Below are 24453 nucleotides of genomic sequence, written 5' to 3'. Positions count from 1 at the left end.
GAGGGAGGCAGGGTCAAGACCAAGGGACCACGAGCAGGGCCAACAATCCAAATGAGACTGAAGAGACAGCAGAAAATCATTGGGCCTACTATGTGCTGAGCAAATATACAGCACCCTAAATTTATTATCTCTAGCCCCTTGAAACAGGTATTACTATCACCATTTTACAGATGAGCAAACCAAGGCTCAGGGAGGATTACTATCTTACCCAAATTCATCCTGCCAGTAAATGGTGGAGGTAGGATTTAAACCTCAGTCGGTATAACTCCAAATTTAAAGCCTGATTCCTCATAAATCTGGGCTTGAACCTGGGCGGATGCTACCCTTAGGAGATTGATTCTGGTGAGTCAGGGGGAAGGATGAGCGCTTTCAACAACAGCGGTTCCTGATCAGGGCACAGCCACATGACAATTCCAAGCAGAGCTGCCAAGCAAATAATTTAGCGCAGCTGAGATTTTCACAAGGATCTCATCAAGGCAGATGTCACTCCAGTCCTGGTGGGCAGCAGGCATGCAGGAGGGCTGCAGCCTGAGGGCAGCCAGGTGTGAGCACTTGGCCACTAGAATTGCATCCTGGGCCCCCTAAGTCCAGATCTGCACCGAGGTGGGCCTGAGACAGCCTCGGGCAAGTTTGAAGATGAGACTGGACCATCTGTGGATGGGAGGGGAGCAGTGTCTCCAAACGGGAGGTCCAGGGGCAGACAGGGACTGATCCAGAGAGGCCCCATCCAGAGGTCAATGAATTGTGCACTAACTCTTCTGCCAGTGTTAATCGTGGTTTGGGGGTGGGGTGAGGGGATTAAACAAATGTCATACATTCCAGCAATATTTATTGAGCATCAACTGTATACATAACACAGGGTATCATAGTACTTGCCTGGCAGCTTGGTTTTCCCTAAAGCAAACCCTAAGACAAAGATTTGGCGACATAAAGTAGGAAGTGAGGAAAGTGAGGCAGAAGAGGGATAATAAAACCAAAAACATGATATATTACTGAGTAGATTAACACTGTGAGCAGCTGCGTCTCCATCCCCCTGGGGACCCTGAGGAGCTGGGTAGAACACACCTCAGAGTGGTCTCATCAAAGATGGGAGGCTGATCCCAATACTGGGCATATACCCTGAGAAAACCATAGGTCAAAAAGAGTCAGGTACCAAAATGTTCATTGCAGCTCTATTTACAATAGCCAGGACATGGAAGCAACCTAAATGTCCATCGACAGATGAATGGATAAAGAAGATGTGGCACATATATACAATGGAATATTACTCAGCCATAAAAAGAAATGAAATGGAGGTATTTGTAATGAGGTGGATGGAGTTAGAGTCTGTCATACAGAGTGAAGTAAGTCAGAAAGAGAAAAACAAATACAGTATGCTAACACATATATACAGAATCTAAGGGAAAAAAAAAAAAAAAAAAAGGCCATGAAGAACCTAGTGGCAAGACGGGAATAAAGACACAGACCTACTAGAGAATGGACTTGAGGATATGGGGAGGGGGTGGGGTGAGATGTGATAGGGTAAGAGAGTGTCATGGACATATATACACTACCAAATGAAAAACAGATAACTAGTGGAAAGCAGCCGCATAGCACAGGGAGATCAGCTCGGTGCTTTGTGACCACCTAGAGGGGTGGGATGGGGAGGGTGGGAGGGAGGGAGACGCAAGAGGGAAGAGATATGGGAACATATGTATATGTATAACTGATTCACTTTGTTATAAAGCAGAAACTAACACACCATTGTAAAGCAATTATACTCCAATAAATATGTTAAAAAAAAAAAAAAAAAAAAAGATGGGAGGCTGGGGTATTTACCCACCATCCGTGTCCCGCATGGGTTGTGGTTTGCCCCTGGGGCTTCCCATTTCCAGCCCTCCTGGCAGCCCACAGTCTGGCTGAACAGGCTCCAAAGCAGGCCCCTCGGGCAGGGAAGCAGAGGGCCATGGGTAACTCTGGGGGCAGTTGTCAGTGTGGAGGGGGGTTTCCCACCACAGCAAGTGGGTCTGAGGTCGGTCGAGGGCCATGTAGCAGGGCAACCCTAGTTTCTGATCCTCAGAGAGCCCTCATAGACTCTGTGTTTCCACGCTGAACTGTCTGCAGTTACCTGGCATACCTGCTCTATAACCAGGCCTGCGCTCAGGATTCCTCCATCTGATTGGGAAGCCGCTCATCACACTTCAGGGCTGATCTTGGGCATCCATTTCTCCAAAAGGCCTTTGGTGACCATCCACCCTTAGGTGGTAGTCTGCTCCTAGTTCCTATGGGTATCACTAGAGGCTCCACAGATAGTGGTTAAACACACGTGCTCTGAGCCACACTGGGCTTGAGGGCACTAAGTCATGGCCCTTACCTTCAAGGGGCTCACAGGTATAAGAGCCAGACGATCTCAACCCCCTCCAGGCTGTGAACACTCCCAAGAGTCCTTAAGGCTTCACTCAGAAACATGCTTTCTGAGAAACAAAAACAAGCAACATTCTTTGGAATCAGCTTCCCTCTAGATCCTAAATTATCATAGGACACCTAACAGCCCACCTCAAAAAGCCCCACCCACAGCCAGGGAGCTGCTTTAACAAACCACATGAAAATCTCCCACCTGAGGCGCGTAACTACGTAGTCCTGCTTCCAAAGATCCCCAGATCATCCAAACCGCTTTTGAAGTTGCCAGAGCACACAGTGGGATAGAGTCCCACCACTCACCTCCCATCCCCCAGCAGAGCCCATCCTCTACCAGACCAGCACTCGAGCATTCCAACAATCTGGTCTGGCTGTTTTCCTCCATCTTGGCTACTATCCTTAATCTACTTAGTCATTCATTTATTCCCTCACTCAGCCAACAATTTCTCGAGTGCTAGTCACGGGTCAGATGCTATATTTGGTTCCAGAAATGCAAACATGATGAGATATGACCCTAGGTAAAAAGGAGCCTATAGACCCTAGAAACAATAGCAATTTTGTTCTTCCACACCCAGCTGGGAATTTTAAAACACTTGGAGTTACCAAGAGTTCTAATAACCCTGGCTAGAATCCATTTACCAAACACTAATGGCAAACCAGTCATAGTAGACTCATGTTTAACTATCACTGGTCTCATCAGTGTCTGAGCACCTCTGTTTGATGTCTTGATCAGATTCCTGCCTACTACTCAAGCCTTCTCCTCCAACATTGACCTTCAAAATCTCCATGCTTTCAACATTTCTGCTCTGTGACCATCTTTGCCCATGCTCAGGTCTCCTCTGAATGGGCACCGCCTACTCAAAGTTCAGGGCTGAGCTCACGCAGCCATTTCTCCAGACGACCTTTCGTGACCATCCATCCTGAGGCAGCAGTTGGCTTCCAGCATCTATGGTATCTCTGCAAGCACTCTAGATAAGCATACACACTCTGAGTCACACTGCCTGCACCGCCCATCCCAACTCTGCTGCTTTGTGAGCTGCACCAATTCCTTCACATTCCTAAGCCTCAGTTTCCTTCTGTCTAGAATGGGGATAATGATAGTAATACATGGAGAGTTGTATGGATTGAATGAGACGGCCCATATAAGGCCTTAGCCTGGTGCTTGAGCACAGAGTAAGCACACAAACTTAGCTGTTGGAATCTCAGGATATGTACAACACTTGACTTTAATTGGTACCTTAATTTGACTATCATTTCTTTATGTTACTATAAATAACTTTATAGGTGTTGAGTACATGAATGAATGAATGGATATGCCATTTGCAAAATTTATAAGATGCTTTCAAGAAATCTGTCCTGAGTGTCTACTTGGGATGAGGCACTGCTCCAGGGGCTTTCCCAGATATCAGCGCATTTGCCGTTCTCAATATTCCTAAGGGATGAAAAAGTCCATTTTTATTATCACATTTTTACAGATGAGAAAAATAAGCCCAGAAAGTTTATGCAATTTTTCCAGGGCTATGCCATTAAAGAACGGCAAGACAGGGGTTTAAGCCTAGATTGCCTGGTTCCAGGGAAGAGATATTATTGTGGTCTGACATGCATGCTGGATTTTAGGGAAACAAGACTGGAGCTAAGATCACTGTCTCTAGGCTCAATAGTACATCAAAGATGTAATGCTTTATTCTTAAAGAATGTCTAGGATTGCACACGCATTTTTTAATTGTGGAGAGGAGAAATACCTTATTTTTTTAAACAAAATAGAAGAAAGCATTTACAGACCATAAATTGCAGGAAGACCTGAAGACAGCTGTTCCCATGAGCTCCCATGATCACCTTACAGGGTTAGATGATCAGTATAACCCATCAGAAATCAGCCAAGTTTGTTCAGAGGTAGTAAATAAAGCTGTCAATGGCACTAAATTTGGTGCACAAGAAGATATATGAAAGGAAGCAGAGAGAAACAGAAAAGTTCTATTGTTTTGTTTCCTGGTGAACACAAGAAATCTGAAACCCTCTGCAACAAGAGACCTTCCTTTGGAGACTCTATGAAATTTCCCCTCCAACACTCAGGGAAACCATGAAGCTGGTCAGCGTCCAGGACGGCTGATGAATGCTCTGCTCTGATGCGCACCTTCCAACCAGCCCTTCCAACCTCCTCTGTGTCTGCACTTCCTACCATTTGATACAGAAATTGTTGGCTTTTCTTTCCCTGTTTTAGTCAGAGCCTAGTTTATGCAGGAGTAACAAACAAATCCCAAATCTCAGTGGCTTAAGACAGCAAAGTTTTTATGTTGCTTATTGCTGTTGTTATTATTGCTACACTTTGTTGTTGCTACAATATTGCTAGAGCTACATGCTCAACATGGGGCAACAGAGTAAGCACTCAGGGACTTGGCCAACTCCACCATCTTCCTGTACCACCATCATAACTTGAGGCTTCATAGCTCACTGTGGAAGGGAATGAAAGCTTGTAGGTGATTCATGTCACTTCCACTCACATTTTGCTGGCCAAGCAATCCATCTGGCCATGCTTAGCTTTGAGGATGGAGGAAGAAGGTGTTACAGAAGGGGATAGAAAGGGAGATACTGGTGGGCTCCAGTGCTGTGCACCTCACACAGGAGAAGTCAGAACATCCCTGTAAAACTCTGTTTCCACATTGCAGATAGACAGGGGGAAGGGAGTGGCAAATATATGAAGAGGAACCAAGAAGACTCGCCATGTTTGTTGTTTACAAAGAGTCTCTGATTGGGAGAGCCTGGACGTGAAAAGGGGTGAGTAGGGCTTGGGAGAGAGAACCCTGGAGTCATAGCTTTAAATGTTTCATTATGAGCTACACTGACCCTCTGGAGACAAAAGCCTGAAGGAAACAATTCATCAAGGCTTGTTGGGTGGGAGGGCAGAGACCACAACCAAATTTGGAGCCCAGCTAACAATGCTCCCACCCCCCTCTGCACTACTGTTAGTCAAACAGCTGGATGCACCTACTCATATTTGAGTAATACTGAGAAAGAAACCAGGCGGCAAGGGCCCCAGCATGGGTATTGCAAGAGGAAGAAAAAAAAACAAATACAGAAGGCAGATTAAAAATACACACGACATGAATGATCTATTCCAGAGAACAAAGAAATTAGTTCTCTTCAGTCTTAAATGAACTGACAGCATAGTTTTTCATAAAAGAAAGTTCAAAGAAGCAATAGAAGTGATCAAAAGAGAAATAAGAAGAAAACCAGTTGAAAAGTGAACCGGCAGAGCTCAGGAAATAAACGGAAGATAAAAATAAAGCAATTAGAGAGATGAAAGTCAACTTAGAAGCAGCAGAAAATAAATACTGTTGAGAGCACAGGCCAAGTGTAAGAAATCACATGAAACGAAATAGAAAGGAAAAATGAGATAAAAATGATGACAGACCAGACAATACGAACTGAGGAACACAAACTGGTATTCTGAACAGAAAAAAAAAGGGGACAGGAAAAAACTTAAAAGGCTCTTGAAGTAAAGAAAGCTAGGTATCACTAGATTTAAAGGACACACCGTATCCTAGGGGGAAAAAAGCAGAATTGGCAACATCGGCGAATGCACTGTGAAGATACTGAAATTCAAGGGGAAATGTTCCGTCTGCCTCATGCAAAGAACAAGAATCACAAGATTTTTCTCATTCCGAAACAACACTCAACACAAGTAAACAGAACAACATCTATCACGTTCTAAGGGGAAATGGGTGGTGACCCAAAGAGTTTTCTACTCAGTCAAATTCTGCTGTCTATAAAAGAAACATGCATTAACATGCAAGAATGTTAAGAAACATTCTTAAACATGCAGGAATTCAAGGGCTATAGTAACAAAGCGCTTCCTGAGAAATATCTGATGATGAAATCCAGAGTACAAGGCATGAATCAAAATTAAACACCCAGCCGTAGAGAAAAGGACAACAGTAAGTACTGAACTCATTTAATCACAGAACCAAGACAGACGAACAGTGGGAATGAGTTGGCAGAACAGAATATAAACATGATCATTCCAGGCAATCCCAAAATAATAATGTAACTAACAAAAATCAGGAGGTTGGGGGTGGTAGGGAGCAGGAAGTGAATAAAATCCTCCTCTTTCATGGCAGAAAGTAAATATATAAGTGGAAACATACAGAGTTTCTTTAAAGCAAAATAATGTCAAACAATATTTTTTCAAAATTGTCTTTTAACCTTGGAAACATCTTTTAGGAACTAATATCAGTTGTTATGAACAAATATTTATCTGAAGTTCAACCATTCCTTCAGTTTGATTCTGGTTTGTTTCTCTTTGGGTAATATCAAATAGACTTAGGTTTAACATGGAGATCATGGACCCTAATCCACCAAACTCAGGCTTCCCAAGTTGGGTTCAGTAATCATTTCAGTTTAAACACATTGGGTTGTTCAGACTTTTAATGATTTGCATATTATTCCGGGGAATTACTAATGAAGTCAGCGCTCACTTTTCCTCAGTGATAAATGCGTCACTTAGGAATGTTTTGGCGGCAATCAACAGACTATCTGAGTAACAGCAGCTTAAACTAGTAAGGGTTTTTATTTCTTCACACAACAAAAAGTCAAGGGGTCGCTGGCATGGGTTCAGCTGCTCATTAAAGCCCCTGAGACCCAGCCTGCTTCTCTTTTCCCACCATTTCATCCTTAACATGTTATCTTTCATCCTCATGCTTGTCATCAAGATGACTTTGTGCTTGAGACATCACCTCTGTGCTCATCACAGGCAGAGGAGAAGGAGGGGGTGGGTACCAATTGTGTATGGTGCTTTCAGGAAAGCAAATCTTTCCAGAATTCTCCATTCAATTTTTTTTTTTTATATATATACCTTATTGGCTATAACCATGTCACATGCTTCCCAAGGCCACCGGCAAATGAGGCTAGGCAGTGGACCTATATTGCCAGCTGACAAAATTGGAATTGTAGTAGCAAAAGCAGATGGGGAACAAATATTGATTTTATAACAGTATCTGCCACAAAAAGAAATTTGGAAAGCTCAGGAGACTAAAACTCAGAAAATCCTGTTCCTTCCTCTAAATCAGTATCTGCTGAGGAGTTATCATTCTCCCTGCTGAGTGCTTTGTCATCTGGATAATTTTGGCTTAGGATAAATTTTGAGCAGAGTGATCTTTTGAAAATGAAAACCAGATCATGTTCCTCTCCTGTTTCCTTTAAGGCCTTCCCACTGAACTTCAAATACAATTTACACTCCTCCCCATGGCCTCCATGACCTAGCATGATGTAGCCCAGCATAACCTAGCTCATCTTCAACACCCTGGCCCTTGTTCTCTCCCGGCTATCTCATCTCCTTCCTGGGAACAGGTAGGATTATTCCTGCAACAGGATCTTTACAGGGACCGCTACTCCTCTACAGGGACCGCTCGTCCACCCAGATTCATTGGTCACACCTTTGTCTCTTTTAGATCTCTAACATTGCCTCCTCAGGGGAACCTCCTCTGATCTCCTTCCCAAGACTTTCCATCCTCCTAAGTGCTTTCTAGTCTTTCCAGCACTTCCCGCTATTTGAGGTTAACACTGCGTTTGTTCCCTTTGCTTGTTGTCTGCCTACCGCTCTACAGCACCACTCCCTGAGGGCAGGGCCATTTTCTGTCTTATTTGCCCTGTTTCCCCAGTGTCTGGATTCCTGCTTTGCGCGTCTTAGGTTCTCAACTGATCTCTACTGAATGAGTAAGGGGATGGACCAGAGTGAAGAACCCAGACATCAATATCCAAGCAGAACCAGCAATGGGGGCACAAGTTCAGGGAGGCAGACACAGTAGGAACACACGGAGAGCTCATAATGGTGCCATGTATCAGAGAGGAGAAGATAACACGTGCTCGCTGCCCTCAAAGGAGCATACCCTTCACCATACGCATAACAAACCACACAGGGGACTCTGCAAAGGGAAGCAAGAGGAAAGGAGGGTGTGGGCCGAGTATGACAGCTGCAAGCTTCAAATTTCCAAATTGGAGAATAGTGCACAAAGATTTCACTAGAGGGATGCGTATTGCAATGTTACTGGCAAAAGCAAAATTTGAAAACAACCAAACCATCCCACAATAAGGAATTAGTTAAGACAATTTCCATACAAACTTATAATATCATTTTTAAATTACATTACAGAATTATATTTATTATATGGAAATATGAGTAAATATAGAGTAAATGACAATAGGATTCTCCAAAAAAGTAATGCATAGAATAGTATAATTTAAAAGAGAGAGAGAGAGAGAGAATATGTATCTTTCCAGATGTAGATGCCAAAATGATAACAGGATTATTTCTGGGTGGTCTGATTAACAGCTGATTTCTATTTTCTTTTTTGTTGTTGTTGTTTATCCATATAGTCTAATTTTTCCATGATTAATATGTATTAATTGTGTACTGTTTTTCTAGTTTCAAATAAATGAATCAGGATGCATGTTTTAAATCCCACCTCAACGGTATGAAAAAACATTGGATATCAGAGGGCATTTCCTTGGAGCAGGAGAGCAACCTGCTGTTAAATATTATTCCAGGCACATGTATATGTTTAAAAGGCTCAGGTGGCATGGGGACAAGAGTGTCAGGAGGACAGCGCCAATAGTATAGCCAGGTGGTGGCCTAGGCAGCCCTAAAACTGAGGGTCAGTAGCACCGTATGGACGTGGAAAACAGCCCCCAGAGCCAAAATGTCACTTACAGTTGCATCTTGTGCCAAACTCACTTTATCTTCAGAATGTGCAAATTAGGTGTTACTCTCCCATTTTACAAATGAGAATCCTGAAGTTCAGGGAGGCTCAGTGAATCGTCCGATATCCTCCAAGAGTAAAAGCTAGACCAGCTCTGCCTGACTCCAAAGACCTTACTCATTTCCCTGCATCAGTTAATCTTCATACATGTCTGCCTTAAGCCCAAATAAGTGGAAGACACATAGTGAGCAGTTAATCCAGTGGATATCAAGCATTTTGTGTTGTTATTCTGGAACCATTAGTTTGAATAAAATCTAATCAAAGGCAAAATCAAATAAAACACTAACTGCAATGTGGTATCCTGGACTGGTTCCTGGAAAAGACAAAGAGCATTAGTGGGAAAGCTGGTGAAATCTGAGCAGTCTGGAGTTTAACTAACACTAAAACGGTGATAGATGATAGATAGATAGATAGCTAGATGATTGATAGATAGATAGATAGATGATAGATGATTTGATAGAGAGATAGATGATAGATGATTTGATAGATAATAGATGGATAGATAGATAGATAGGTAGATAGATAAATGCTCTTGTGGAATGATGAGGGTGAGGAAGCGTCTGGTCTATTAAGGTAGACATCTACCTGCCCAATTACCACCTCCTTCCTCCATCTCAGCCCCAGAGAGAGCTCCAGATCCCCCTAGAGATCACTTTGGAAACCCTTGAGCAGGTCCAATCAGCTTACTTTATAGATGAGGAAACTAAAGCCTGACAATCGAAGTAGCCCAAGAACTCTCAGCTGGACATTGGTAGAGTGGACTGGAGCCCAGTGTTCTGGACCGAATGTTTATGTTCCTTCAAAATTCTTATGTTGAAGCCCTAGCCTCCAGTGTGATTGTATTTGGAGGTGCAGTTTTGGGGAGGTAATTAATTTAGATAAAGTCATGAGGGTGGGACCCCCCTTGGTGGGATCAGTGTCCCTATAAGGAAAGGAAGAGAGACCAGAGTGCCCTCTCTCCATCATGTGAGGACACAACAAGAAGATGGCATCTATAAGCCAGGAAGAGGGCTCTCACCAGGAATCAAATTGCCTGGGACCTTGATCTTGGACTTCCTAGCCTTAAGAAATGTGAGAAATAAATGCCATTGTTTAAGCCACCCAGTATGTGGTATTTTGTTACAGCAGCTTGAGCTGACTGAGACACCCAGTCTCCCCTAGGTCAGTGCTCCTTCCCAGGCACCAGCTGGAGTCTGAGGACACACGGAATCCTGACATCATTTTCAAATCTACCTCTGCTGAGAAACATTTCCAAATAAAATATATCACTCTCTAAAATTGTTGGATTTTGCAAATCCAAGAAAAGGTGAACTAGTTTTATCAAACACCTATATTCCTGAAAGGCTGTATGCAAGTGAAATATTGTTGACATAAGCAGTGTGAATTTGCTATTTACTATTTTTTTCTTTGGTTAGACACCACTGTATCACTGGAACAATGATCCTCAGCCCCAGGCCCTGCATCCAAACTATCAGGGAAGCCTGTTAAAAAATTCAGGTTCTTGGGCAAACCTAGGTTTTAAGTCATTAAAACGTGAGAATGGGTCCCTGATACCTGTATTTATTTAGCGCTCCCCATTTGCGATGGTTTTCTCAGAAAAGACAAACTGGAGAATGAGAGATGGATGCGGGAAGGAGACTTATTCTCACTATATATACTTCTATTATATGAATTTTTCAAACACCATTGTGTGTTGCCTATTTGAAACTAAACTAAACTTAAAAATTCCCCTTGCACAGCCATGGCAGGGAACTACAGATCTAGCAAGACAGTGTTGCATCTCTTAAAAATAGAGTATTATACAGAATTAGCTTAAGGTCTCAGGGCAGCCTAGTTAGGTCAAGTTCTTGGTTGAAATAATGAGCTTAGGAGTCCAACAGCTCAAGTCTGAACCTGCCTCTGCCCCAACGAGTGTTCACTCTTCTGAGCACCTCGTCTGTAAAACCCATATATTGGTACCCACTTAACAGACCTGTGAGGATGAGTGAAGACAGTACATGTAAAACACTCAACACAGAGCCTGGTACATAGCCAGCCCTCAGTAAATAATAGCCATTCTTCCTCTTTCTTTTTTCTGTAGCCCCTGTGCTGGAATGGGGATTATTGATATGATCAGAACTGAATTATTTTGGAAGGAAAAATTCTTCTTTGTTTCATGAAACCAAATTGGTTGACTTTAAGCTAGAAAGTGTATGTGCCAGAAAGGTCTCCACATGCCCTGATAAGTGCTAATGACCAAGACTTCTCACCCCTGTTTTCTTGCCATCAGCACTGATCTAAGAAATTAGAACTCTTTAGGTGTTTTCGTTTAGATAAAAGTGTGCATTCATAGTTTTCTTGGACATCCTCCATACTGTTTTGAAGCTTTGGCTTATTGCTTTGTTTTTTTAACTAATTTTTTCCCTTAGATATGTAGATATATTGCTAAATATTTGGAAAATAGAAGGGAAAAAAAGCAATTCAAAATTCCACCACGTTAACGCAATAGATGACAGTATTTTGGTATATTTCCTGCTAGACTGTTAATGTGTGAGCTATAATCATAAAAAGCATTATATTTACACTGAACAGATTTCATCTCCTGATTTTTCTTTTAACAGTGGATTGCAAATACTTTCCCTATTATAACCACACTTTGAACCTAGTTTCATAATATTCCACTGGGTGACTATCCCACAATATATTTAACAATTCTCCTATTTTGTAACATTATAGTTTATTCTGATTTTTTGGTTGTTTTTAATGCTGCAATGAACATCTTTATATGTAGATATTTTTATTGAATTAAGAACTATTTCCTTAGGTTAAATTCACACAAATGGTGTCTTCTGTTTTTCAAATATAAAACCACATTAGAGAACAGTATGACCTTAACTAGATAAACTTAGAAAAATCACAACCATTTCATGTGAATGTGCTTTCTCCCTGATTTTCAGAATTATCAGGGGAATAACTCTGTGCAGAGCAGAAACAAAGCAGCCTGTGATCTACCAGAGACAAATGGAATTGCAAAAAGTTCAAAGGGCAACATTTTATTTGGCTGTTAGAGCTTCAACATGAATTTTGAATTATAACCAAGACAAAACAGAGTTTTGAGAAGCATCTGTCATCCAATTTGCATCCCCTTTCCATATGTGAACAGGAAGGGAAAGACACTACCATTGGCCCCAGCTGAAAGAGACTCTGTAAGGAAATGGACATGTATACTAACTAAAATCATCTTTCCTAACATTCAAACAACTGGTGAGTTTCAACCAGCACCTTGGCAACAGTTCATTCATCCCGCTATTCCAGGGAGACAGCCATTCACTTCAGTAAGAACTCATTTATGTTAATAATTTTTGTTCATTGAGCACTCACCACGTGACAATGTCCTAATATATTTTCTAAACGTATGCTTTCATCTTATTTTATAGAAGGCACGCCGAGGTACAGAGAGACTGTCACATTCTCAAAATCACACAGTTAGTAGGTGGTAGAGTTGGGCTTCAAACCATGATTTCGAGCTTCAGAAATCATGTTAAGAAGCCCAGCCCCAGAGACCCGTACTCTGCCTGTTGCCTGGAACTCAGGCAGGGTCTCCCGTTGTTGCCTGTGTTCGTTTTCTGTTGCTGCGATAACAAATTATCACAAACTTAGTGGCTTAAAACAACACGGTTATTAACCTACAGTTCTGGAGGCCAGAAGTCTGAAATGGGTTCACAGGGCTGTGTTCCTTTTGGAGGCTCTAGAGGAGAAGCTGTTTCCTTGCCTTTTCTGTCTTCTCGAGGTCGCCGACACTTCTCCTCTCCCGGTCCCCTCCTCCACCTTCAAAGCCATTATAGCATCTTCTCCCTCTGATTTTGTTTCCCTCTGCCTCCATCCTCACATCACCTTCTCTCTGTAACTCTGACCCTCCTGCCTCCCTCTTATAAGGACCCTTGCGATGACATCAGTGGCCTACATAGTTAATCCAAGATATTCCTCCCTCTCTCAAGACCCTCAACTTAATCATGTCTGCAAAGCCCCTTTGCTATATGCACAGGTTAGGACATGAACATCCTCGGGTGGCCATTATTCAGATTATGACCAGTAAAGAAAGCCACACGACAACTGGAAAAGTCACAAGTGTCCTGCAGAGCTACTTTTCTGGAGATGATACAACAGGGAAAAGCTGTTCGATTTAGGATTCCAGCAATCCCAACAGAACCAGCAATAGGAGATGGAGATAGCGTAAAAAGAGCAGGTATCACACTACTATATATACAATAGATAACTAATAAGAACCTACTGTATAGCGTAGGAAACTCTACTCAATACTCTGTAATGACCTATAAGAGTGGATATATGAATATGTATAACTAATTCACTTTGGTGTACAGCAGAAACTAACACAATATTGTAAAGCAACTATACTCCAATAAAAAAGAGCAGGTATCTCAGTTTTTGAGCACTGAATATGACCCACGTACTTCACTAACCTTAATGCATTTCATCGTCACAACAGGCCTGAGAGGGAGTACCCTTGTCCCCAAAGCAGAAATGAGAAAAACAGGTTCAGAGTGGTTATGTAACTCTCCCGAGGTCACACAGCTAAGAACGCTGATGGGCACCAGGCCTGTGATTTGGACCCAGGTGGCTGTGACCCCAAAGTCCAGGTGTTGTCCACACTGTCCAGACAACTGACACCAAAATTGATCTAAATGAACATCACCATCAATGGGGATCTAACAAGAGGCAGCCTCTCTGCACACAACCCTTCCATCACCTATTTCCTTATTTATTTGTTTGTCTGTGTGTTTATTATCTATTGTTCCATGAAGGTAAGAATCTTGTTTTTTTCTGCTCGCTGTCCCCTCAGCTCTGAGAAAGGCCAGGAACATAGCAGACACTAAAGAAATATTTCAGTAATAAATTAATAACGTCCTTTGACTCAGAGATAACCAATGTGAGCAAACTCAACCACTTACAACATGGAAGGGATGCTAAAAACTAACAAACACCACAATAAGACTTCTCAACAGCCAAAACAAACAACTCTCAATCCAAATTAATGCTCTATCTCTTTGGAAAACCCCTGGAGACCTAATGCAGAACCTGTGTTCTCTTTCTGGAAAGTGATTTCTAACCAATTTGTTGAGCTCTTTATCACTCTACTTCCTGCTAAAAAGGATATCCTTCTGTTATAGTTAAAATTTTAAAAGAAGGTCATCCATCTGAAACACAGGATCCAAGGGAGCGAGGTAACTGTACATCAATGTTATAATATTCAAGAGATGCATCAGTAAAGTTATGGCCTCTGTAGATGGAGACAAGATTCAGAGAGACTAACTCATGACATTCCTCAAACTGACAAGTTGCCAAGCCTCAACCCCAGCACATGTGTGTGTCTCACTCAGCTCCCTGCAGAATGGACCACCTCAGCCTTTAGGTCCCATGCTTTCAAACACACATAACTAGACAGAGTGACCCAGACCCAGACTCAAAGAGATGATATTCTTTCATACATAGAAAACTTTGTCTCATGGTCAAGTCATGTGCATTCATTTATTTTAAAATTTTGACTCTACACATAAGTATAATGGCCACTGCTTTATTTTTTTTTTTTTAGTTTAAAGCAATATTTTTCCTGAATAGCAGAAAATTAGCTTCCATTCCATACCAAGAGACTATATATATAAACATATATATGTACAACACACACATATATGTATATATACACCATATATGTATATACACACAGATATAGCATATATGTGCAAATACACACAAACATATATACACATAGTATTTAATTAATTTTCAATATGCCAAAGTATTCTTTTGTAGACGTTATTTCATTAATTTCTGATACAGTCAGTTCTTTTTCTTTTTCACACACACGCACTGTATTTTATTTTTACAAGAGATAAATAAACTGACACCAAGCATTGTAAATGGACGAATACAACAAAAGCAACAATGATTGCAATTACCAAACACGAAACACACTCATACTATGTCATAATATTGACATTCAGTCCAGTAATCCTCCACTGTAACAGCTCCCTTACTTTGCAGTGAAAACTGATTTGTATATTTTTTGCCTCTGAGTCCTTGTGGGATTTTTTTTTTTTATTCAAACAGAAAGTCACAAAAATTATAATCATCTTCATCAGTTCACTCAGTCCCATGTAATTAATTTTTTTTTCATCTTGATCTTTTGTTAGCACTTTTATGAATTCATCAGTTTTCCATTAGAGTTCTGAAAATGCTTATTCATTCAGTTCAGCAGTAGAGTCAGTTACCAGAAACCTGTACTTGCCAGAGTCTTTTCCATGAATTCCTTGAAGATGAAACCCTTTTATAGGAACATTTTTGCAAAAGCATCAGAGTACACCCAGAACTGTCTGTAAATGACAAAAGACTTAAAAATGACCACAGTTAAAAGATTTGATGAAAGTTCATAATAATGCAATTGACAAGGAAATTTAGTTATTTCTGAGATATACATTTTAAAGTAATAACTAGAATTATGACATAACATTATACCAGAACATATAAGATTTTTAGAAATTTCATGTAATGTCTGAAACATTTATATTAACATATTTCCATACAAAAAACCCAAAGAAAGTTTAGGATTAGTTGTGTTTTTTTGTTTGTTTATATTGCAGGTTCTAATTAGTCATCAATTTTATACACATCAGTGTATACATGTCAATCCCAATCGCCCAATTCAGCACACCACCATCCCCACCCCACCGTGGTTTTCCCCCCTTGGTGTCCATACGTTTGTTCTCTACATCTGTGTCTCAACTTCTGCCCTGCAAACTGGTTCATCTGTACCATTTTTCTAGGTTCCACATACATGCGTTAATATACGATATTTGTTTTTCTCTTTCTGACTTACTTCACTCTGTATGACAGTCTCTAGATCCATCCACGTCTGAACAAATGACTCAATTTCGTTCCTTTTTATGGCTGAGTAATATTCCATTGTATATATGTACCACATCTTCTTTATCCATTCATCTGTTGATGGGCATTTAGGTTGCTTCCATGATCTGGCTATTGTAAATAGTGCTGCAATGAACATTGGGGTGCATGTGTCTTTTTGAATTATGGTTTTCTCTGGGTATATGCCCAGTAATGGGATTGCTGGATCATATGGTAATTCTATTTTTAGTTTTTTAAGGAACCTCCATACTGTTCTCCATAGTGGCTGTATCAATTTACATTCCCACCAACAGTGCAAGAGGGTTTCCTTTTCTCCACACCCTCTCCAGCATTTGTTGTTTGTAGATTTTCTGATGATGCCCATTCTAACTGGTGTGAGGTGATACCTCATTGTAGTTTTGATTTGCATTTCTCTACTAATTAGTGATGGAGCACATTTTCATGTGCTTCTTAGCCATCTGTATGTCTTCTTTGGAGAAATGTCTATTTAGGTCTTCTGCCCATTTTTGGATTGGGTTATTTGTTTCTTTAATATTGAGCTGCATGAGCTGTTTATATATTTTGGAGATTAATCCTTTGCCCGTTGATTCATTTGCAAATATTTTCTCCCATTCTGAGGGTTGTCTTTTCATCTTTCTGGTTTCCTTTGCTGTGCAAAAGCTTTGAAATTTCATTAAGTCCCATTTGTTTATTTTTGTTTTTATTTCATTACTCTAGGAGGTGGATCAAAAAAAATCTTGCTGTGATTTATGTCAAAGAGTGTTCTTCCTATGTTTTCCTCTAAGAGTTTTATTGGTCACAGCTTTTTTGATTCACACTTTGACCTCAAACATACCTCCCTCGAGGCTACTGTTCACTTCTAATCTATTTGTCTGTTTCCCCTGGGATGCTATAAGCTTCTTCATGGCAGATATGGGGTTTAGTTATCTTTGAATCTCTAACGTTAGTGATTGGCACCTCTCTGTTGGATAAATGAATGAGTCTCTTATTATAAATATGATGCCTGATCATTAAGAATTTCAGATATAGTGAAAGGTAGAGAGCAACAAACATAGTTCCATGATCATTAAAACAAAAAGGAAAAACAAGAAACATTTTCTTATAGTTCTCTCTGACCGTTTTTTTTTTAACATATTTATTGGAGTATAATTGCTTTACAATGGTGTGTTAGTTTCTGCTTTATAACAAAGTGAATCAGTTATGCATATACATATGTTCCCATATCTCTTCCCTCTTGCATCTCCCTCCCTCCCACCCTCCCCATCCCACCCCTCTAGGTGGTCACAAAGCACCGAGCTGATCTCCCTGTGCTATGCGGCTGCTTCCCACTAGTTATCTATTTTACATTTGGTAGTGTATATATGTCCATGACACTCTCTTACCCTGTCACATCTCACCCCACCCCCTCCCCATATCCTCAAGTCCATTCTCTAGTAGGTCTGTGTCTTTATTCCCGTCTTGCCACTAGGTTCTTCATGGCCTTTTTTTTTTTTTTTTTTTCCCTTATATTCCGTATATATGTGTTAGCATACTGTATTTGTTTTTCTCTTTCTGACTTACTTCACTCTGTATGACAGACTCTAACTCCATCCACCTCATTACAAATACTTCCATTTCATTTCTTTTTATGGCTGAGTAATATTCCATTGTATATATGTGCCACATCTTCTTTATCCATTCATCTGTCGATGGACATTTAGGTTGCTTCCATGTCCTGGCTATTGTAAATAGAGCTGCAATGAACATTTTGGTACATGACTCTTTTTGACCTATGGTTTTCTCAGGGTATATGCCCAGTAGTGGGATTGCTGGGTCGTATGGTAGTTCTATTTGTAGTTTTTTAAGGAACCTCCATACTGTTCTCCATAGTGGCTATATCAATTTACATCCCCACCAACAGTGCAAGAGTGTTCCCTTTTCTCCACACCCTCTCCAGCATTTATTGTTTCTAGATTTTTTGATGATGGCCATTCTGACCGGTGTGAGATGATATCTCATTGTAGTTTTGGTTTGCATTTCTCTAATGATTAATGATGTTGAGCATTCTTTCATGTGTTTGTTGGCCATCTGTATATCTTCTTTGGAGAAATGTCTATTTAGGTCTTCTGCCCATTTTTGGATTGGGTTGTTTGTTTTTTTGTTATTGAGCTGCATGAGCTGCTTGTAAATTTTGGAGATTAATCCTTTGTCAGTTGCTTCATTTGCAAATATTTTCTCCCATTCTGAGGGTTGTCTTTTGGTCTTGTTTATGGCTTCCTTTGCTGTGCAAAAGCTTTTAAGTTTCATTAGGTCCCATTTGTTTATTTTTGTTTTTATTTCCATTTCTCTAGGAGGTGGGTCAGAAAGGATCTTGCTGTGATTTATGTCATAGAGTGTTCTGCCTATGTTTTCCTCTTTTTTTTAATGTAGAATGTTTTTTCTTTCTTTTTATTTTCTCCTTACAAAATCCTATGCACACATTTCTGTGTTGGGGCCTTCTTACTAAATATTAACATAGCCAATGCTGCATGCCATCTCATACTTCTGAAGCTTGATGAAGATAAAGAATGTTCTAACATGATTCTTGAGGACACAAACTAATTTTATGCCATTGGGCACATTATTAACCTCAGTTCTGGTGTGAGCCAAAGAGAATTTCACCTGTGTCCCAACTATTATAAATCAGGCTGCAGTTCCTCAGCTCTGGTGGAAAATCCCTTTGTTTTTCCTCCTTTACCTTTTAGAATCCATGACCAAAATGAAGACGCCTCCATGTCTCATTGGTGTGGTAAGCAGAAACAGCCGTTCAGATCTATCCCCAAACCCTCCAGCAGGAGTCTTTTGGTAAAACATGGTGTCGGGCATTTCTGGTTCTAGTGCTATTCTATTGGGGTTTTTCCTATTAAAACAAACGTTTTCATGAACTCACAAAATGTGTTAGTCATAACCATCACAAAGCTCCAGTCGACGATTAAGAAACAAATTAAGTTTGGGAAAAAATTCAAGATGCCTTCCATACTCCAAACTTGTTCCTAGTAAACAGAGAACAGGGGCCAATGCCTTGAAACCAAACATATTTTTATGAAACCAAACACCATGAAACATGAGTGAGCATACCCTTACATCACTCAGGCCACTAAGATTAATAGACACGCTGAAAGCATTTGCTTCACACTTGCTCAACTGAACAAATACATCTTTTCACAAAACAAATCCAAAATCACGGCCATTCCCAGATGTCTAAAATTCAAGACTCTTTGCTGTCAAATTCATCAATGAGAAAGTATAGAAGAAGAGAATTTGGGACTTTAACCAAATGTTTTAATCTGGTACCAGGAAGAGGAGCTAAAATTATACATTAAAGAACCAAAAAAAAAAAAAAAAAAAGAGGAGGAAGAGGAAATACACTGAGATAAATATCCACAAATAATCTTTTATATTATCAATGTTTTATTTCTTTTAGAAAAAGGGCATTCTTTTCATCCACACAAGATACTGTCCATTGCATAGGTAGAGTGGGTTAGTGTTTATTGACTTTTTAAAACCAAAAGGAATATGCTTATTGTCCCTCATGGAAAACTTAGAAAACACAGTAGAAATTAAAGTACAAAGTACAAAACACCCATAACCTCCTCACAAGGCAATACAGCCACATTAGTATTTTAAAATTGAGGTGTCTCATCTTCTGATAATATATTATTTTGTAAGCCAAAATGAATGTTCCAACTCTAGAGACAGTATTTGGTAGCCTACTTTCTTCCTTTAAGTAACATATTATAAACACTTGTCTTTGTCATTAAATGTTCTTGCAGAACATAGATTTTAATGGCTACAAAGTAGTCCTTTTGTTGATGTGTCATTGACTTAATCAATCTATAACTGTAGAACAGATAAGACCAAAATAAAAAGGCATATTATGCTATGATCATCATCATTGTACATATAGCTTGCCTACATTTTTAAAATTTTCTTCAAATTAAATCCTAAGAATAGAAGTGTTGAGACAAAGGACTGCAAAATTTTCAGACTCTTCATATATATTTGTCAATATAAATGTGGTACCACTGAATGACTGTACCGCTTAATAGTTGCACAAATAACCTATGAGCACACCTGCCCCTTAGCCGGTTTGAATTCTTTGCATCTTTACCAAACTACTAGGCCATTAAAAATTTGTCTTGTTTTGCTACCATTCATTTATTCATTGAACAAGTGCTGATCCAACACCTTCTATGTGCCAGGGTCTGTTCTCAGGCTGGAAGCACTGCAGTGAACACAGGTTACTGGCACCAGGCAGACAGGGTTGGAATCCCAGCCCTGTCTTATTCCCCTGTGATCTTGAGCATGTTCCTCATTTGAGCCTCCATTTTCTCAGCTGCAAAACAGAGGCAAATGCAGCTCACCCAAGAGGTGACTCTGAAAGTAAGCCACGTTGGCACGTGCACAGTGGTGGGGTCCAGGCAGTGTCCACAGACCCCTCAGTAAGTGTTGGTGCCTGAACTCCACTCCCTTACAAGCCTGAGCACTACCAGCTCTTTTCATGACTTTGGATTTGGCTTTGACTGGGGAGATCCAGCCCTCCACTCTGATGTGCCCTGCTGTCTCAGACAACTCCTCTGCCATTGGAGGGAAGAGAGACTAATCATGGGAAGCTGATCTCTGTGGTTAGGTCTCACTTTGACATTGCATTCATTCTGCGACAGGGACTGTGGCCACAACACACTGTATGAAGTCCCTCCTGTACGTTAAAGTCAGAGGCTTTGGTGGAAAGAGAATTATGCTGAAATCTGGCCAACTCTGCCTCTTGCTCGGCTATTGCACTCCGTTTTGTCTTAGTTCCATTTCTCTATATGAAAGAATTTCCAGCGACAACTCAAGTAATGACAGATTTTTTTTTTTTTGCTTCAGATCTTTTATAAAGAAATAAAAAATTATAGTTTAGCTAAAGCCCCATTTTTGATCCTTTTCTTACTCCTCAGTTAACTACTACCCTGAAGCTAGTATCAATACATTTCATTCCCATGTATTATTTTTCTATCAAGGTGAAACTTATATAACATAAAATTTACCATCATCTTAAACAATTCAGTGGCAACTAGTATAATAACAATGTTGTACAGTCATGACCTCTATCTAGGTACCAAAACATTTTCATCACCCCCAGAGAAATCTCTGGACTCATTAAGCAGTCACTCCCCATTCCTGAATCCCAACTCCAACCCTTGGCAATTCCCAATCTGCTTTCTGTCTCTACGGGTTAACTTATTCTGGATATACCATACAAATAGGCTCATACAATATGTGGCCTTTTGTGTCTAGTTTCTTTCAATCAGAATACTGTCCTCAAGGTTCATCCGTGTTGTAATACGTATCAGTACTCCATTCCTTTTTATGGCTGAACAATATTCCATTGTATGTCTATACTAAATTTGGTTGAGTTTCATTCACAACTACTTGCTGCCTCCTGCCCTGGGCCAGGATGTCTAATGCAGTGACGATCCAAGCAAGAATCCTGCTCTCCTAATAGGCACATCTGGAGGGAGGTGCAGGCAGGGAGCATAGCTAGGTGACCCACACATGGTCTTTGTCACCAGTGGACCTGGATTCCAGCCTCGGCTCTATACTTCATAGTTACATGAGTGTGAAAAAGGAAATTAACCCTTTATGCCTTTGCTTCGTCTGTAAAATGAGGATGAAATAGTAACCACCTCATATGGGATTTCTGAGCATAGCACACAAGATGATGCACATAAAACTTTGCTCAGAGACTGGTACACAGTAAATGACCCATTCAACAAATTGTAAAAGCATTTATCAAGCACCTACCAACTGACAGGCACTGTTCTAGAAGTAGGGGTGCAGCAGCAAGCAAAACAATGAACAACAGATAGCTCACAGTCCAGAGAGGAAGCAGAGGAGATAAGGTGATCATTGCCCATGTGACAAGAGGCTGAGAACAGGGTGAGGTCCCACGGGAGCAGAGAGAAGGTGCTGGAGCTAGCTGGTGTTGACAAGGGTGGAAGGAAATTCCCATGGGACACCATCAGGACTTAAACAAAAATATGTTCAAAATCTCTCCATCTCTTTATCTCCTGCCACTATAGTGACCAACCATGATCATCTCTTGCCCGCTTGGCTGCATCAGCCTCCCAACTGGTCAGCAACCTCCCCTGCCCAGCCCTCTCTGACCCATTCCCTACACAATAGCCAGAGCATCACTTTTAGCATAACAAAGATCATGGTTTCCCCTGACTGATGGCTCCCATTGCTCTTAGGATAAAAGCCAAATTTTTCAAGCTCTGAAATGATGTGACCTTGCCTATTTCTCTGACCTCCTCTCTTACAAGCTGCCTTGTCCTGTGAGTTCCAACCCACTGTCCTTTCATTTCCTAGAGTTCCCAAAGCCCTCTCCTGCCACAGGACCTTTACACATGCTGTTCTCCCTTCCTGGGAGGCTCTTCTCCTATCTTTATCCAGCTATGTCACCCTCAAGAATCCTGTTAAATGTCCCTTCCTTAGAAAGGTCTTCCTAGACTCCGTGAACTAAAGTAGGTCCCCCCTTTTTAATGTCTATCACCAGCCTCTCTTCTTTTGCTTTGTAGCCCTTGTTGTCTTTAGTGTATGTAGTTACTAAAAGAGGCAGTAAAATATAGTGGTTAAGAGTCTAAGACTGTGCGGCCTCAGACAGGAGACTTACCTCTTGTGCCTCAGTTTTGCCATGTATAAAATGAAAATAATGGTCACTGTAACTACCTTCTAAGGTTGTAAGAAGAGGAAGTGACTTAATGTTGGCCAGTGCCTGGGCACAGAGTTGAATATTAATGAAGATATTTTGAATGAGTGTGGGGGTGAACCAGGTAAAGAAGCAGAGAGAAAGATCTTGAAGGTTGAAAGAGAGGAGCAACATACAAAGTTGTAGAGCTCTAAGAGTATCAAGTGTGTGCGAGGACTAGAACAGGCTTGTCTGCCACCCTGAGCACATGGCCAGGGGCTGGTACCTAGGGGATGCTGGATAAATCTCCATGGAATGAATAAACTACCTGGATTTAGCAGAGCCAGCTTTCAGCTGGATCTGGAAAAGTGGTGAGTTCTATATAGCCTGAAGGGCAAAGGAAGGCCAGGTTGAAGGACATGACCAGGGCAAATGTCACAGGTAGGTCTGAGTCAGGGTAGTACCTTGAAGGGAGGGCCAGGAGGGCTTGACACCTTGGGTGCAGAAGAGATAGAAATGGATTCTACCTCTCTGGTCACATGATTCCTCCTTGGTCATGTGACTCTTTGAGCAAGGGTCTCTAGGAAGCTTTTTAAGAGTGTCCCACACTTCAAAGACCCTATAGAAGAGGAGTCTTGGGGACTGAGGGTCTCTGGTGCCCTTGAGCTCTGGCCATACCAGGGGCCAACTGTTCTGTCCCAACACAAAGCTGCCTCTGGTGTCCTGCCAGAGCTGTCTACCCAGGGACACAATGAGAGTGCTTCAATCTGGGCAGTGTGTCTCATCACCTATATCCAATCTGCCAAGCTGGATTGAGCAACCACTATGTGTCCAGCATGCGACAGGGCTGTGAAATTTCTGTGAAATTACAAATGAACAGGCTTAGCCCCTGGATGAGGTTGTGTAGAGAATCTGGGGCCACCCAACCCAGAGAGGGTACAATTATCAACACCACTGTGGAACAAGCTTTGATGTGCTCTCCACAAAACACACCTCTGTGATCGAGCATCAGTAGGGGTCATCTTCACTGACCTTTAACGTCACCTCCAAATTGGAGTTTCTTGGCTCTGTCTGTGTTCCAGGGACTAGGAGTGCCTGACTGTTAAGGGGTTTACATTCCCTTGCATTTATTTTCATAAAAGGATGGGGCAATATAAATTCACACAGCCTTTTGGAAAGTAGTTTGGCAGCATGTACCAAGAGAGACATAAAACATACAAGTCTTTTGACCCCGTAATTCCATTTCTGGGAACCTATCCTAAGGAAATAATCCTAAATAAGGATGAAGGCTTATGCACAAAAGTTTTCAATATAATCTCATTTATAATAGGAAAAAATTGGAAAGAGCTTAATTGTCCAATAAAGGGGGGGTAGAGATTAAATAAATTATGGTATAATTTCTTGACAGATATTGTTTGGCAATTACTTCTTCCAAAGAATAACAGAAGAGAAATGCTTATGATATTATATTAGGTTAAAGAAAAAGTAAACAGATGATACAGGATTCCCACTTCTGGGTATATATCCAAAGGAAACGAAAACAGAATCTCAAAGAGATATCTGCACTCCCATGTTCATTGCAACATTATTCACAACAGCCAAAATATGGAAACAACCTAAGTGTCCAACGACAGTTGAATGGATAAAGATGATATCGTATACATAATGAAATATTATTCAGCCATGAGAAAG

The 24453-nt window shown here is 40.9% G+C and overlaps 2 protein-coding genes across 7 annotated transcripts in view; both read left to right on the top strand.

Annotated features, from left to right (window-relative positions):
- CC2D2A (coiled-coil and C2 domain containing 2A) overlaps positions 1-24453 on the top strand; it is a 275853-nt gene that overhangs the window by 29075 nt on the left and 222325 nt on the right. The gene's annotated exons all lie outside the window — the stretch shown is intronic.
- C1QTNF7 (C1q and TNF related 7) overlaps positions 1-24453 on the top strand; it is a 130492-nt gene that overhangs the window by 71705 nt on the left and 34334 nt on the right. Inside the window, exon 1 of one of the 6 annotated variants that reach the window (XM_082462019.1) lies at positions 1800-6332. The exons of the other annotated variants lie outside the window; for them this stretch is intronic. The gene's annotated coding sequence lies outside the window, so the exon portion shown is untranslated. Of the gene's footprint in view, positions 1-1799; positions 6333-24453 lie in introns of those variants that run through there. 6 annotated transcript variants of the gene reach the window in all.

Source organism: Balaenoptera physalus (genome assembly GCF_965194825.1).
Source record: "Balaenoptera physalus genome assembly, chromosome: 5".
Classification (NCBI taxonomy): Eukaryota; Metazoa; Chordata; class Mammalia; order Artiodactyla; family Balaenopteridae; genus Balaenoptera; species Balaenoptera physalus.
The sequence above is the reverse complement of the archived record's forward strand: the minus strand, read 5'-3'. Positions and strand labels throughout refer to the sequence as shown.